Source organism: Notothenia rossii (genome assembly GCF_949606895.1).
Source record: "Notothenia rossii genome assembly, chromosome: 2".
Lineage (NCBI taxonomy): Eukaryota > Metazoa > Chordata > Actinopteri > Perciformes > Nototheniidae > Notothenia > Notothenia rossii.
The window spans coordinates 16210294-16229121 of record NC_136904.1 but is presented as its reverse complement, the minus strand read 5'-3'; positions in this window follow the sequence as shown (position 1 = coordinate 16229121).

The following is an 18828-nucleotide window of genomic DNA, read 5'->3' as shown; positions in this document are numbered from 1 at the left end:
TTTAATGCACGTAAAGAGCATTTATGGTTGCTCATGACCTTTTAAGGACTCACCTCTCCATGTACAACTAATACCTGTTTGTTGAGAAGAGCTGTGAGTTTTTGTAATGATTTAGGGGTTTTTGACCACCAATAGTGCCGTGTGACCCGGGGGCTCAGGGTGATAAGACCTCCATAACTCTACTTTATCCCTCTGCTCATTATCAACCTCTATCCCCCATCTGCCCTGCGCCCTCAGGCTGCAGCAGGGCAGCTCCTCTCCACCTTCCTCAGCCCTCCGCAGCCTGGAGATTACTGGGGAGACACACAGGCTCAGTTTGTCTAACCCCAAACACTTGACAGCTTCTTTCTGTGGGAGGCAGGGTCAAACATTTTGTAGTACTCAACCGCAAAATAAGAAGAGTTATTATGGAGTAATTAGCAAAGGGTTTATTTTTAAAGCATAATTTGATTGGTATTTTACACAAAGTTTAGCTTAACCCGTATTCTTCCAACGTATAAAAGTGACTCCAAGAATAAACTATAAGAATGAGATAAATGTTAACAAACTTCTTCTCAAACATATGACTTTGATTGACTTTGAAATAATAATACTTGAGTATGGTTAACCTTGTACTGTACTGATGTAGTAAACACTACACATATTCTCAGCATGGTGCCATTCAGTATATATTACACTCAGACATGAACAAATCCTCAAATCAATTCAGTTTGAATCCTTACCAGAGTCACAGGGCTCTCACCAAATGTGGCTTTTTTGTGGGAAAGTTATAGCAGTTAGTAGATGAGGCATAGGATATGTTTTAATATGAGAGGGTTTTCTTTTAACCTCAGGCTGTTATTGCTGGCCCTCTGAATCTGCCGCACAGCCACGTAGTTTTCATCACATTTTTTGAGTGTAAAACACCTGTTTTAATTTGTTTAACTTTGATGTAACTTTAAGGTTTTTTTTGTATGAAGTGAACCATCAGTGGCACACTGTGATTGATGCCTCTTAAATTATAATTAATTGTTGTATATTACTTTTATAAAATTGAGACATAAAAAAAATGGTCTCTTTAAATTGCAAGATTCTCAAAATGAAATTGTGATGTTTGCTCGGGTTACACATGGGTTTCAAAGTAGCCGATAACCAAAGATCGTATCATTTAGTTTTCTCCTACTACTGCATTTCTTTTTGGTTCTGCCTGAGCACTTCTCTCGGCTATTCATCTTGTTGTTTATGCATCCGTGTGCATGCAGACTGCACGTGAAGGATCGTTCATGTCGGCATGCATTGTGTGTTTGCTTGTGTCTGTGCTTTATATGAGAAGTATGAAGGACATGATAACCAGACCCACATTTCAAACTAGGAATCTGATAAAGAGACTATATCTGATTATAGCAGATCTCACCAAAAGTGTAAGGAATTATCATCACATATTATGGAAACTGTATTTTTACTCAATATGAAAGATGTTGTGTTACGATATTTATTTATTACGAAAGTATTCCAAAGATGAATTATTCTTGTTATCCTGCATTGCATTAGTAATGCATACAACTGCAAATGTCTGGAGAGATAACATACATTTATGTGATAGAGAGAGTACTGCAAAAGGTATTTCTATCATGTGTAATTGCACATATTGTGGTTTGGTGTTAATCATGGAATAACAAGTCAAAGTGATAAGGTTAAAGTTGTTGCAAGCTGTTGTTGTATTAAACATTATAAATATATGTATATATGTTTTGCAAAGGGTTTTTAAAAACATTTAGTTGTCTTACAGTTTGCACTTATTTTGAAATGAAGAGACAGTTTCAGTCTATCTGTCAGAGAAAGACCTGTGTAACTGGAGGAGGCTTTCTCGAAAGAGCTTGGCAGGCTCTGCATAGCAAAGTAAAACCCTGGACAATATTCCCACTTTATGCCTGAAATCAATAACCCAGGCCCCGGTGGTGGATGCACGCGAGACAGACCCCACACAGCGGTAAGCCTTTCCCCGTATACTCCCCTCACACCCCTCGATATTCCCTTCCTCTACATTACGCTAAAACCCCCCAGACTCAGCCCTGTGTGTCCTACATTGCTTAAAACACCCTCCACATCCCTCTCTTCATTCCATGTTTTTTTCCTTTTCCCCACTTATGTCTTTCACTTCTCATTTACCGCTCTCATAAGTAAGCTGGTTTGCAGAACACCAGTGAAGGATATCGGGAAATAGCTGTAAAATGATTCATCATCTGGCTGACCTTTACCACATGCATTCGTTTTTGTGATTGCGAGCGCATAAGAGAGAGGAGCGAAGAGCGGGGAGGGGGCAAAGGGGGGCACATTTCTTGTTTTAATTTCTCAATTGGCTCTTAACCAGGGGTCAAAGGTTGGCTTAGCACAACAGCTTTGACAAGATAAGCACCTGTTTCTCTGCTGTTAGCGGCTGGAGTTATCCTATTACCCTCAATATGTAAACCTCTCAAAGGACCTGTACACACATGCGTAAAATACTGACGTAAATATGGGAAAACTCAAGCGCTGCTCTCTTAGGGAAAACACTAACACTGTCAACACCTTCCACCCCCGCAACTTCAGAGACATTCACATCCAGTATTACCTGAATACAAACTCCTCATCAAGACCTTTGTTTTGAGCTGCGTTTGATGCTTTGTTTACCTCGTTAGCAGAAAATCTGTAATTGAACGTTTCAGGATGCTCATTACACTTCACAAGTCAGGATAAGACGCTTTATATAAAAGGTGCTGGCACGGATACCTCTGTGGGCATCCAATCCTTTAAGGTTGCCCATATTTTTAGACATTAAATTGGCACAAAGAAACCACCTTTCTCTGCCACACTTTAGCACCCATAATTTGGCACACCCCTTGTTTATACTCTCTTGAGCCTGCATGATCTTTTAGTTTTCCTACTGGTGAATGATGAGGGGGTCATTCTTAACTGGACACAGATACAGAAGCTTAAATACAGATATATCCTCCTACATCAACAGTGTATTTGCTCCATTCCACCATGTTAATTCATCATAACAAGGCAGAATAAGCTTCATTCACTAATGATGGAGACAAATAGACGGTACCAGCTGCTGCATGTGGAACAGTAGGCATGCCACTGCCTCTGAGCAATACAGCTGTACAATTGTGAGAATGATTTCAGTTTCTGTCAAGGTTTTTCAAAAAAAGTGCCGTACTGGATCTAATGATGCCAAGTATGTCTATTTTCTGGGGTGATCTGACATCTCATTAGGCCAGAATTGGCTTGGGTTGGCAAGTTTTATTTTCACACTTATGAGGTGAGGTCGGCCAAAACCACAAAGCCCCAAAGCCCAGAGACAGTGAGGTACAGTCTGCTGAGGTGAAAGTTGTTGACATGCGGCAGTGAAGACAGGCAGTCATTAAAGTGTCAGGGAGATGTCAGAACTCTGGCCCACTCCTTCTCACTCCATGGATTTTCCTCTTCGCCAAGTCAGATTGCTGTTTTGATAGAAACCGATCATTAGGTGCAACTGGTTTCCTGAGATGAAATCCAAACTTGAATGTTGTAAACATTTTCGTCCACTGCTCTGTCAGTACTCCCATATAGTGAATAAAGGAGGAGATCAGTCTGTTTTCCTTTTCATATCACTCATACGTTCCCTTCCTTTATTAGTGTGCACTGTGCTCTCTTGCAGAGAGTGTGTGTGCAAGTTTCTACTGACCCAGTACTCACTGTGTGTGGTTCCCCGCTAAAGAGCAACTGTGTGTATTTGACAGGCAGCACAGTTAATCCATACATGTGTAAGGGGTCATATGGCTCAGGAGTGTGTGTTTTGTGCCAGGGGTGTGTACTGTTCTTGCCATTGTGTGTTTGCATGCGTGTAAGTGTCTTCACTCACCATTCGTTGTTAATTAGGTATGGGTGATGTGAGTTGCAGGCTTGTATGATCAAACGCAGTGAATGTGAAACCGTACAGGAACCAGAAGAGGCAGTCACGAAAGCTGTCTTGGCAGTCTGTGTGTGTGTGTGTGTGTGTGTGTGTGTGTGTGTGTGTGTGTGTGTGTGTGTGTGTGTGTGTGTGTGTGTGTGTGTGTGTGTGTGTGTGTGTGTGTGTGTGTATGCGTGTGTGTGTGCGCACCGTTGCCTGGCTGGAAAGCTTTCTGGATGCTGTGGCCTTTCCCTAAGCCTGGGCTTTCTGTTGTATTACTCACCCTCCAAGAGGTCTGATTTCTTGGCCTCTTGCTCTGAATCTGAGGCCTCGACACCCGACTCTGCTCCTTGCGCTGCCCATGAACATTGAGTCAGCAAGGCTTCCCACAGCATGCGGTTTTAGATGTGTGTGAATGCACGAGAAGGAAACTAGAGAGATTTGTATGGTAGAGGGAGAAGGTGGTGAGGAGAGCAAGGGGAAGGGCTGGTTACATGCATCGTTGTGCGACGGCCAAAACTGGCAGACCTGATAAGAAGGGTCGGTGCAAATGAATGGGGGTCAGCGCTGGAGTGGTATGGTAGGGATCCAGTTTGGGTAGGAGAGGCAGTAAGAGGCACGGGGGTCCCATAGGTCACACAGTCACAAAGACAGGGTGTGTAGCCTTACATTGTTCTGAGTAGTCTGGCCATATGAATGACGACATGTCCCGATGAAAGTACTTTCTCACAATTGTCTGTAAGACTGGTGTGCTCATGAATTTTATGCTCATGTATGTTACACTGCTAACCCTCATAGACCAAAGAAAGGAACTGTTTATTTGTTTATTTTATAAAGAAAGACATAAATGTCATGAAATGTCATTTAGACTGAATTTCAAAACAAACCATGTGCATAATCTCTGTTTTGGCTAATTCCTTTTTTACACTCTGACAGTACCTAAATTCAAATATTGTACATACAAAACATTTAGCCACTATCTCGGTGGGATATTGGACTCATTTTGCAGAAGAAAAAAACCCCTATCACGCTATCATTAAGAATGGCAGCTTGTTTTTCACAATTTATTTGAGCCCTGCCTTTGTAAGTTTGACCTTTTAATTTGTCAATCCTTTTTCCTAAAAACAATGAAGTGTAATAAATTCAAATAGCTATCAATAATATGGGAATTGTTGAAAGTTGTTTTCTTTTGTTTGGCAATATGGGAAGACAAGGCATCCTGTGAAACCAGATCCATTGCTGCCATACTCTTATTTGTGTGTGTGTGTGTGTGTGTGTGTGTGTGCGTGTGTGTGTGTGCGTATGTGTGTGTATGCGTGTGTGTGTGTGTGTGTGTGTGTGTGTGTGTGTGTGTCTGTGTGTGTGTGTGTGTGTGTGTGTGTGTGTGTGTGTGTGTGTGTGTGTGTGTGTGTGTGTGTGTGTGTGTGTGTGTGTGTGTGTGTGTGTGTGTGTGTGTGTGTGTGTGTGTGTCTCTCTCTAATGTTAGCTCTGGGTTGGCAGTGCCAGTTGAATGACCTAGAGATTCCCAGCTTTAAGCCTGAACTATTTTGCCATTAAACTCTCACACAGGGCCTTTGCTCCAGCGCTCTTGTTACTAGGGGAATATGTCAATGTGACGCAGCACTGGTTTGTTTTGGCGGCCACTCCACTGCTATGGGATACAGATGTTAACGGTCTGTGTGTGTTTCCCAATTAGAGCATTAATCCAAATCAACCCAAATGATCGCACACAGCCTAACAACGACCAGGGAGGCCTCTCTTTTCTCTCTTTATACTTTTCTTTCCTGTTCTCACTCTTTTTCTTTCTTCTTATATGTCCATCTTTTCTCACCCTGTGGCCTCTTTAATTGTCTCCATCACCTCTTCAGTTCATCAGTGTAATCCACCTCTCTGCTCCCTCCCCTCTTCCCCCCCTGTGATTACTCACCCTGCATTCCTTAAGCATGCATCAAAGCAGCCAATGCTAAATGTGGAAAAAGTGATTGTAGAGAATAGGAAGACAATTGCGCAATGAGGCTCAGCTTTGTTGACCATTTCATTTTTTCTCAGTTTTACAGATTCAATTGTGTTTATTTTCCTTTATCTGAAACAGCTAGGGTATAGCATATTACACGAATACAGTAGGGCATAGCTCAACACAAAAAGAGATTTAAAGCTACTCGGTGAAACCTTTCAATTCAGAGGGATAACACGACTTTTAAGGGCATAGCAAACCCTCATGGAATCATCTGGGTGCAAAAGCATACGTACGCACAGTGACCCTACACCCACCCCACATACACACGGATGTTCAGTTTCACACGTGTTCAGGTCCCAAACATCCTGCTGCAGCTTACACTTACTCATCATGTGTACAAACAAATGTCTTGAGGAGGCATGACGCGTTTTTGGAGAATAACACCCACCTGCACAGGTCAGACAGTTCACAAGTCCTCACAGATATGTTTGTACAGCAAACACTTGCACATTCATGACCAAACGCTTATTTAAAACCCTTTCGCTTTCACCCGAAGCATGTGCACACACGATCACAAACACACACATACACACATTGCAGTGCTTCTCCACTGGCACATGAAATACACACCCACTTCAAACATGTTTCTGAATGTATTTGCAGAGCCAAGAAGGCTTAACAATGGCCAGATATAGAGAAATTCTGAGTAAACAGTCACAATATGGCTTCAGGCAGGCAGGGGATGAGCTCCATCTGGCGAAGCTGATGCCAGATATGCGTGTGTGTGTGTGTGTGTGTGTGTGTGTGTGTGTGTGTGTGTGTGTGAGCAATGGCAGATTTGAAGATGAAGATGAAGATGTCAATGTCGTTGTGAATGCGTGTGCATTGCAGGGCGTCTGCATGTGTGTGTTCCCCTGTCCTCCCAAACCAAACACAGTTAACAGTAGCCTGCTGTCATAACACCCTGCCATTCTACAATGGAGGCCGCTGTTCATTCTAAACAGGCAGAGAGAGGGAGAGAGCGAGAGAAACGCTGGAGAAACAAGGACAGACGAGGAAGCTAAGGGACAAAGCTGCTGCGTGTTGAGACGCAATAAAAGAGTGAACGGAAAAAGGTAGAGATAAGGTAGGGCTGTGAAACTGACCGTGTGTAAAAACCACGCTCATTATTCTATTGTGAGCAGGAGGCAGGTTACTGGACTGTGCCAAAAGGAAGTTCAATACATGGTCAAGCTGACAAAAATACTAATACACTCGCTGAGGTCATTGAGCATCTGGGTGTGAGTGTTTGATTCACACAAATGTCAATGTTTCTCTGCCTGTGTTTACAACCTGTCTGTGTTTTCAAGGCACAAATAATCATCTGCGTACATTTAACATTATTTTCAATATCAAATATATTCACAAATTATATTGAAATACAAATTTGAACCAGGCTAGACTATAGTTACAATTTAAAAAGTGTTAATTACAGCACTAACACTGAATAAAATGTTTATATCTTCTTAAAAGGGATGATACAAAAAAAAAGTTTTATGTGTGAATGCAGGACAATGTACCTTTAAATGGTTCTCTGATGGTGGAACATTTTCAAATGTTATTTGAGGCCGACTCACAATAACATGTAGTGAAAACGTGGGAACACACACAGACTCGCACACACACGCCTGCAGTTGGGGGGTCCAGTGTAAACAACAATGACATGATTTTATTTTCCTCTCTTTCAGTGCTGCTGAGTAAAACTTTGTGCCGCTTGCACTTTCTTTCCATTTCTCATCTTTCAACAAGTTTGTGGAGGAGGATATATACAAGGCTTGTTATTCAGATTTCACTGTGAAATATGTTTGTACAAAACCATGGCTTGTGCTCAAACCAAGAGATAACAGAGATACATTTAGATATTTACACCTTTTTAAGTGGAATATATATAACAGCTTTTCTTTAAACTCACTGTTTTATAACATTTACCAAATGTATACACACAATCTGAACTAATGTCGACAGATTCAATACAAAGCTTGATAACTAATCTCATATTCTTCTAATAATCTATCTGATGTTTTCTTTCTGAGCCCGGAATAAAATTGTTTACTTTTTTTTACACAGAATGATTTATCTCACATAAACAGCTGCATCAAAAGAGGAATATAAATTAATCTAGAAAAAGGTTATAAAATGTTCATCCATGGTTCATTTTAAAATGTTTAATTGATTATAGATTAGAGAAATGGGTATTCCCCAAAACGACCACTGCTACAATTTCTCCCCACACAGCCTATAATTCACTGTAATCCAAAAAACCTTGAATTAAATATGGCGAAATTACAGAACAACTGTAAAGATGGGTGATTTTTACTAGATTACTACACCAACTAAAACCACAAAATTAAAGAACAACGATAGAAACAGCAAGTTCTCGTACATTAATTTTGAAACTTACTATTGATATTTAAAAATGTTTAAGCCCATTTCTTCTTAAACGTTTTTTATATTTAAAAAATCAGCCGACAACCTCTATTTCCACACATATAAACTTAATATGCGCCCTTCATATACTGTGTGTGGTAGTTTGAGTCTATCGCAGCTCGCCCTCTCTTACCCCATCACTGTGGCGCTCTGCTGGATTACAGGTTTGATAGTGCCACCTAATAACAGGGTGCACCAGGACTTTTACTCCAAACCCATTTTGTGGACGGTACCTGATACCTTAACTCAACTTATCATTGTCATCTAAAATTCATGGCTCTAATTAACTGTAAATATAGGTGATTTCTACTCTCCTCCAAATTATGCACATGGCGCTCTCTCATTTCATTCAAGTTAGAGGACCAAAACACATTGTGAAAGGTCCATAACGAGACACAACCTCCAACGATAAGAGAACAATGTTGATTAAAGTGCAACCTGCCCAATTAATAGGATTAAAGAAACCATAAGTTAAATTTGTTTTCTCTTTCTCTGGTCAGGCTGAACTTGGCAGCCGTATCAGTGGACATTTTTCTCTGTCAGGCCGCAGGAGTCAGTACAGCAGAGCCAGCTGCCGAGGCTCACAGCCTGGCCTCTAATTAAAACAGTGGAAAATGAGATAACTCCACAGATCCATCATGGCCGCCGTTGGCTGTCAGAGAGCTTGGGGGCTGCCACCCACCGTATGTTTACACCAGGGCCACTCGGCCTCTCTGCTCTCAGGGTGTTTTTAGAGTCCCGGCCTGATTTCTCTAATGGGCCGAAAGTTTTTTTTAGCCTCCATCCACCCTTGCTTTGCAACAAACTTCTCTCCACTCCCACCCCTCCTTCAAGTGTTCCTGATGGGGTTGACAGAGGCTTGGAGTGGCAGGACACCCGCCTCTATCCCCTCCTTCCATTTTTCCCACCCACTCTGCCTCGTTAGCCTTTCATTTATTAGGCCTTAATGGAAGCTGGGAGTGCTGTGATGTCATGCAGTGGTGCATGGAGAGGACAGCTTTTCTCTGTTTCTTTTTCCTTCTCTCATCCTTTAGCTGTGCATCTGATTTGTTATTTTTAATCTAACAATTTTCCATTTTGCCTGCCTGCAGCATCCTTCTCCGTCATGTTATCTTTCCTGTTAGTCTTGAACTCTTTTATTCTTAAATCAGGTGTTCGGAAGGCCTGGTAGATTTGTTGCAAGGTCGAGCACAGGGTGTGAGGGAGGGCAGTGAAGTCCACAGCATGCCACGGTCAGCAGTTCATTTATTGGCAGAGTTTTGGAACATGCCTGTCTATTTTGTGTTAAAAGACCTATTTTGACAGCTGCCATTTAAAAGAGAATTTAAAAACCGCTGTGATTAGAGTCAGGCAAAAGCTGTCTTCATTCTTGTTGAATAATGGCAGAGTGTTAGCAGATCTCCTTCAACCTCTCATGCCAGCCTCACTAATGATCATAAGGCCTCTTCCACAGCTTTTGCCAACACACTACAGAGGAATCCAGCTACCAGCTCTGTTTCCTTTCAGAGAACAGCAGCCTTTTGCACTGGAAGGAATGTGGAGGTAGAGTTGAAGGACTTGTCGCAGCTGGAGACATGTTAGCACCCTGTTAGCAGCTCTGAAACTTCATTGTTAAAAAATAATCCACAAATTAGCTTTTCTAATGCAGTCTTGACAGCAGATGTGTTTTCTATGTTACTGAGATTTTAATGATTTAACAGTTTGTTTAAAAAAATGCCCAATGTATCTGATGACAGGTATCTCCAAAATACATAATGTTGCATGAGTGATGTGTCGCCTTTTATGGCATCCAGCTGTTGATAGTTGTAAAATAACATCCATTACTGATATGGAAAAATACTTTTTTATTCATAGATGAGGCTTTCGGACCATGGTTAAAGCCAGTGTTACTTAATAATGTTCAATAGCCCACCCAGATTTAGCATCGCATCACTTCATGTTTCAGGCTAAATATCATTACACAAACCCCATTGATCAAACTAAATGCAGCCGAGCTGATGACAAAGACCACAAATGTGATACTTTGTCCTGTAACTAGATCTGTGTTTTTGTTCTCATTTCAGAGGCGTGTGCACCCTTGCTTGGTCAGCAGCATGTGCCTCGTTTGGAAATCAAGCAGGGATCATTACAACACCACCCTCTCTCTCTCACTCTCAGTAGTAGCTAACACGTTTTCAGACGTCAACAGATGTCAAATTACTCTACAATTAGCCCAATGGGCCTCCTTGCACGACTGCATTGTGTGCTTTTGGTAAAAGAGGGCTTTGGTAGATTGGGCTTTTGATTTTTATAAGATGACAACTCATCCATCAAGCTGAACGCTCTCCTCCCGCTTCCCTGCTCACTCCTCTCTCACTACAGGCTTTTCTCTCTCCCCACCAAAGGCTTTCTCCTCACTCCCTCTCTTCCCTCTGACCTCACTCTGTACTCACTTGCTCTTTTTCTGCCCCCCTGACTCTTTGTCCCCTCCCTCCTGTCACTCCCAGTCAGGATGAAAAAAGGTCAGTGTGAGAGAAAGAACAGGAGAGTAAACAGGGGAGAGAGATCAAGAGCGTTTTACACCCGGTATAAATATTTGCAGAAATGTGGCTGGAACACACATGAAGAAAAATAAAGAGCGGAGAAGTTAGGATTTCTGCACACATGCACATGAGACCTACATGCACATATACAAAAACCTACAACAAAGTCTTTCTTAAATGTTTCTCGATTGATGGAATTTAAATTGGCAGAGTGGTGCAGTGACAGGAAAGACCACCCTTCCACCAAAGGGCTTCTGGTGCGGACCCTTATGTCAGTAATGATCTGCTCCGCTGTGTCCTTGAGCTCAGTATCGAATCCCTCCAGCTCCAGCTGACCCTGTGCTTTATATAAAAAAACTTCCCACGTGCATATCACTTCATCTGCACTGATTATTACTTTATGAGACAGAATATAATCTTAGCAGTGTGAAATTACACAGGATAGTGTGACCTGCAGACATATTGAAGAGGTTTACCTCACTCGCTGTCATCAACCCCCCTGTCAGACTCTTGTCAGCTTGAGAAGCTCACAGCTGGTTTCAATTTCAACACCTCCCCTGTAATTACTGATAAACATACAAACACCAAGTGATGCCACTGAGCGTCTTGGCTGTGACGGATAGACAGGTGAGGAGACCCTGTCACTGAGAGTGTGATAGCTAATATGGAACCGCTGAGTGCTGACAGAGAGATAAGTCTTCAACAGTTGATGATAGATAACATAAAAGAATAGTAGAATCCCACCTGATTTCCCATGTTAGTGGTACAAACAAAGTCTAAGATTCAAAGGTGAAGACACATGTAATGATGAATATTGCATTGAGGTAAGAAGTTAAAGGGCAAGGAAATTATAAGGAGGCTTCAATGGTCAAATTAAAAGAAATTACAATTCTTAGCAGTAAAAAATATCACAGCAGACATTTGTGTGTGTTTAAGAAGGACATGTGTGATGGAAGATTAAGATGTGGCTCCTTGGATATATCCTACTACATTGTACTCTCTGGCTACTCTGCTGAAAATGCAGAACATCCACGCTGCCTTAAAAGGAGGGAAGCATCCCGCAGACCCAGAGTCACAGACAAGAGGAGAGTGAAGCGCTCCGTGCTTTACTCCCCTTTATCCACCACAGTCACATTCTCTCGGTCCAACCTCTTTTTCTCTACACCTCTCGCATCTCTGTTTGGAAGGCAGACACACAGAGACTTAATCCCTTCAATGTCAAAAACACTACCAGGATACACATTTTATTAAGGCAGTTGAAGATAGATATTTTTTTATATAATTGATTTATTCTAAAACTTGTCAAACATTATTTGTCAGACTTCGCTGGGAACTACATCTCAACAGGAAAGCTGAGGGAGTAAAATGTGTAAGACATTGTTCAAAACTTCAACCCAACCACCAACCTTTTTTCTTTATCAAACCTCATGTTACAAAGCAGCAAATATTAAAATTATCAAAAATATAATACAATACAAGCCAGCAGATGAAATAAAAATCAACTTCTTATCAATGTTATGCTTTTTAAACAAACAAACACTTCTACATATTTATCAGTGAAATTAGTTTACTGAACCTTTGAGCCACTACAACCCATCCTGTCATTTATTATCTCTGTAAAAGGAGGGTTAAAAGTCCATCAGCAGCCTGTGCCTCCTCCAGTTCAGCCCACCGTAACCTCTAGGCTGCTTGTCTGAGGCTTCAAATGCTTGCTGCAGCTCAGAGTAATTGAGTGGGGAACAGATAAGGAAACTAGCTGGGCTGATCTGCTGGTATGAGTGGGGAAAGGAACAGAGGGTCCCAAGAGCATCAGGGTCATTTGGCTGCTCTATCTGGATTGGCAGAGGAATGTCGGAAGCAACAAGAAACATTTTATAGACCTATTTACTATAAAAAAGGGTTATTCTGGTGAACTGAAATGAAAATGTTGTAGCCTGTGTCTGTATACGTCATAGTGACTTCAACATTTTGCAAAATAGGTTTTTCGGTTTGTTGTGTTTTGGCGCTATACAGTATGAGTATACAACCAACAGCAACTAAGCTAAGCACAACATCTGTAAACTGCGGGAAATTGCTTTGCCTGGCTCTGTCCAAAAGTAAAGAGATTAAAGATTGTCAAAGGAAAAATGACATGTTAATAAGTCAACTTTATAGATACTGGATAGAGCCAGGCTAGCTATTTCCCATTGTTTCCAGCTAACAGCTTTACGTAGCTTCATACTGTAGAGATATTGGTATTCATCAACTCATCTAACTCCAACCAAGGAGAGTGAATACGTGTATTTTCCATTTGATTTTGAGAACACAAATTGCTTAAATTAATGTAATATTTTCCTGGTCATTCTTTAAAATAATTAATAACATGCCTTGCTATCCCTGAGTTTCTTACATTTGTAATCTCTGGGCTTCTCTCTGTCACTCTTGCTGCTGAATGCTACATGGTGCTGAGCTCTGGTGTTGCTGTCATTTCCAGCTGCTCTCTCTATCAGCTGTCATCCCTTCCACAAGTCTAACACTGCCAATTCATTCTCTGTATCCCCAGGTTACTATCCAAGAGCTGCAGCTCCATGTTTCTGTGTACTATTCTTGGGAGCTACATCAGTGGGGTTCAAGGCTGTGACGTCACCTCAGAGGCAGCTGTTTTTATTCTTATGTCCGCCTTGCGCCCACTCTCAGGGCATGGCAGAGTGCTGATTAATAGCTAAAGGCTCAGGAATCATTCACTTTTTTCCGACTTGTTAAAAACTAAATTAACTTTATTCTTTCCTCCTATCCTCTAGTAAAATTCTCATTAGCAGCTTTTCAATGTTCTCACATTAAGTGCAAAACGCCTTCTTTAAATGTGTTTATCTAGCCTGGTAACTGGCATCTAAGATTTCCCTTATCTCAGATTGTATTACTTCAAATAGTCCAACAATTGAAATAAAGTCATCCAGACTGTCAGGTTACTTTTTTTTAATCCAGTGACATAGCCCAACTTCAGGCCAAAACTCCATGTGAATGACAAACTGGCACAGATTGATAATATAATGACTTTGAGGTGTGTTCAGGATTATGTTGTGCTGCAGTCACAGAGTGAGATTAGGAGGAGGGGGGGTAATGAACCCTGGGGTCCTATACTGGCCCAGTAATGGCCCAGTTTTATCATCCTACGACTTCCTGTAGCCTCCTCTCCTGGGAAGGCCTGCTGGAGCTCTGCTGGAAGCCCTCTGATAAAAACCCTGGCTAATGTTCACATGCTGATGGGAACAAGAGAGAGACAGAGAAAAAGAGAGACATGAGGGAGCGAGAGAACGAGATGAAGCAGTGATGGCGAGAAAAAGACAAATCAGTAGAAGTCTAGTGTCATAGAAACAGAAACATAATCTACAATGCTGTGGGTTACAGCTTTTAACAACGACATGACAAAATGCAGTGTCACATGTGGCTTGCTAAAAGACTGTGGAAAAGAACCAAGTGTAAGAATGAGCAAAGGATGGGAGGGAAGATTGTTATTTTGGTGTTTTTGGCCCCAGATGAGAGTAAGTCCAGTCAGAGGATAGGCATGCTGGACACCAGGCATGGGAGCAAGGCACAGGAAGAGGAGCAATAATGATCACACAGACTCAGATGATCCCAGGATACCACACTGGCTTCCTGTGTTGGAAAACAACAAAACTGACACAGAGATGTAGAAATTGGTAAGAAGTGAAGGAAAAGGTACATTCCATTGTGTAATGTTGAGAGATGTGTCAGTGGTAAATAAGATGAAATAACTTAAAACACATTGGAGATCTCAGTAAGTTATATGGGTTTTATAAATGACCTTTTGCTGACAAGGGTTGAAAAGTCAACATAATGTCACAGCACATTAGCACATCTCAGTTTGTGGATATCTATGTAACATCTCACGTCTAAGGAAGATCTGCTTTTCCTTGAGATGGACTTATTTTATTCAATCCATCATGCTCTTTTACAGCTGCACTGTATTTCAGAGTTATCACATTCACATAACTCTGTATCTAGCCCTTCATAAATCAGGCTTTAGGGCCTGTTTCTGCCCACTCATATGAATATGGAGCAGATTCTGGACACTGCGATGAAATAACGTCATCAAAACTACAAGCTCATCTGGAATCAGTGTTTCTCATGCACAGGCAAACACAGGTCCATTTTTGTTGATTACAATGCGACTGAGTACGCATTTATTCCTGCTGGCCTGTAATGTAGATTTGGGCTTCTTATGTTGATGTTATTCTACATTACTGATAGCTTTATGAACATTTGCTGTGAATGTTCACACTAGATTCCCCAGAACTACCCCTATTGTTCTTTGCACATAAATATACATTTGACTAAGTATCAGTGTATCATCCGAAAGATGGAAGGAGCTTCATCCTTAGTACTAAAGCACAGTTGAGATCATATTTGTTAGACTGTAAAGCACAACTGATTCATGTTGTTTGATTATACATTATAGATTTAGAGTTTCCCTGATTGGGCCATGTCTTGCTGGCATTGAGTTTAAACAGCTGTGAAATAATCTTGTTGAACTGATCAGGTTGTACTTGTGACAAGGCACTAATATGTGTAAAGTTTGGGGGCATTGGGTACATGCAGTCTTCTGTCGTATCTCTCGTATCTGTCAGTGCCAGTTATTCTGCTCGGTAAGTGAAGAATTTGTCTAACTTATTTACTTAATTTGAAAAAAAAATGACCATGGGGTTGCCTTGAGAAGAACATTTGAACATGTATTTTCACAAAAAAAACGATTTTATGTGAGTATTGCTCCCAAGAGATTCATAGATTTTACACGCTGAAGTTACTGACTGCAAACAGAAAAATAATTTTCTTTCAAAAGCGCAACACGCTTTTTATTTTTGTATTATTATATGATATACTATTTATTTGACAATAGGAAGTGGACACAGGAGCGTTAAACTGATGTTGTAATACAAAAATGGTCTCACAGAGGCTAGTGAGAGGCTAGCAATTAAAAGTGAGTGGTATCTTGCTCTCTGTACATTCAACATGAAGAACTGTATTTTATTTCGTGAGGGATAAAAGGGATTCTTGATGTCCGTGGTAAAGAAGCGTGCTCTCCACACACTGAGGTCTGGGTGGGGTCGACGCACAATGTTCAATGAATTCCATTAGGGCCTAAATTACCTTTAATAATAAAACAACAGGCAATTACTGGGGCGCCATTAACATGGTATTGAGGTGTTTGCTCGTGCGGGTGGCGCGGGCCTAACATATGGTTCGGCTCACGGCAAGCCCGCCGCTATAAAGCTAACATTGTCATGACTGATGTATGGTGGCGTGGTAGTGGGCTCTGAAAGATCCATTTGTCTTCTCAATTAAAGCTGAGAGGGGGAAGAGAGGAACGGGATATGGGGGCAGGGAGGTTAGGGGGCTGCCCCCTGTGCGGTCCGCACTCAGGAACATGTGGTGGGGGCGAAGCTGCATGTATTTGTGTGTTTGTAAAAGAGAAAGAGAGAACGAACAAGTGTGTGTCGGACAGTTGGATGCAGGCCAGATGAAGCCTGGGAGTTGTTTTGGCAGCTCCTTTTCACCTAAATGCCCCTACCCTCCCATTTTACTCCCTTCTCCCATATCTTTTCCTTGCCGTATTCCCCACCCCTCTCCATTTTGCCATGCAGCCAGGAATCTCTTCCCTGAGGCAGAGGCCACTTTAATGTGGGAAGCCTAGCAAAGGCAATCAGAGACCCAGACTCTTCTACGCCATACACACACACTCACACACACACACACACACACACACACACACACACACACACACACACACACACACACACACACACACACACACACACACACACACACACACACACACACACACACACACACACACACACACACACACACACACACACACACACACACACACACACACACACACACACACACACACACACACACACACACACGTAAAATTGCACTTAAACATAGACACACACTCTGAGTAGTCTCTTATCTGACTTGGCGACATGGCTTGCATGTTCTCTATTTCCCCCCATGATCTTACACTGTCTCACCATCAAGCACTACAACCTAGATAAGACCAAATGACGGAGAAGGGGGAAGAGTGGAGCTATTATTGAGAGGCTTAAAACTCCACAAATCAGTTTTTTATCCATTAGGGTATAGTTTTCAACAACTAGTTAAATAATTATACTATCTTCAAAGACATTCTTTGATGGTTGTCAGCTCATCCGGTTCATACATGATGTTTTTCAGCTTATTTTATCTGACAAATTAACTTAAATACAGCACCACTTATAGACTATTTTCTCCTTCTTGGGGTGTATTAATTTGGGTATCAGATGAGTCAGTTGTTGCGCTGTTCTGTCTAAGCTGAGAACCTCAATTTTTTCCCCCTCGACTGATTGTTCACCACAAATGTCAATAATGTCACAATGGTGTTGAAACATTGCCAGGATGCAATTTATTGTAAATCCCAACTCATACAGTATCTGTGTAAAGCCTGAAGTATATTAATTTGTAGATCTTTGTGAGCTGGCACTATTATTAATGTATCTCTTTGGCTACGAGAAGTGAAGTGTATAGAGAAAAGGCTATTCATTTTTCTTACTGTAGGACATATATGAGATTAATAATAAATACTGAGTAAATGACAAGGGTGATTGCTGCCACAAGGGATTGTAGAGGCATAAGAAAACACTCACCCCAAACCAAATCTCTCTCTGTCTGTCATTCAGAGCCTGAGGTGGTCTGCACTAAACAACCACTGAGACTAAACAACTCTTTGTAATGTCTCATTTGTTATGTGAAGTAGCCTTTCATTAGCATCACAGCTCAGAAAAGCATAAATTGCTTTGCACTTCTGTCTTTGACCCTTTATGCAAAAAAAGTGAAATGTAAAACAGAATGCACAAACTGCAGTGATTTTTTGTGAACTTTATACCATCAAATATGTATAAATTAAGGAAGAGAACTAAGACCCTGACAAACACGTCATTAATGTGTTTAAGTGTGTGTGTGTGTGTGTGTGTGTGTGTGTGTGTGTGTGTGTGTGTGTGTGTGTGTGTGTGTGTGTGTGTGTGTGTGTGTGTGTGTGTGTGTGTGTGTGTGTGTGTGTGTGTGTGTGACAGTAACTGTGACTGTCAATTATATGTAGAGACGTACAACGTACAGTATTTATATAATTCAGTTGAAGAATTAAATAGAAACATTCGATCCCGCAAACAATAAAAAGATTGCCTCTGATCTACAATCAGATTTCTCCATTTGTATAAAAAAAATGAAGTATTTAATTACTGACTCTATTCCAAAAGCAGCTTTAACTATGAACACACACTTTGGCTCTGCAAATGCTACTGCGAAATGATAATAAAGGCAGTATTGTTCTGAAACTCCAGCTCCTAATTGGACCTTCTCATTATCCCGCCTCAGTGGTCCACTGTTGGTGGTATGCAGTGTAAGGGAATCGCACTTCTAAGGGGCACAGAGGAAGTGCACTATATGCTCAGTGTGTGATGCTTTTTAATTCAAGGTCTCATCCAATTCCCTCTTGCTGCTTATGCTGGAACATCTGGAGCAGGCGTTAGCCGTCCGTCTGTGTGTCTAATAACTGCTGGCACGTTTGAGAGTGTACGCCCGAGCAGATCTCATTGGTTGAATGTGAGGCCTAACTCCTCCTGTAGCTGACTTGTTGATCTTTTAGTTGAAGACTTACATGTTATAGTACGACACCTTTATTCACCTTATTTCAACTTGTGGAGCTGCCAAATACATTGACATATGGCTGTCAGTGTTGCTGTTAAAGCTTAAAGAAAATGTGGAACATATACTAAAGAGGGACGGTATTGCTTTTGCATCACATAGTTGACACATGAAACTGTGCAAACATGAACGCCATGTGGGTTGACGTGGCTTTGGAGCTAACCTCCTCTAACAAGTCTCTGGCCGCATTTCCCTTTGTATTTATTGTGAAAATGTATAATAACTTAAGCGAGCGGTTTACG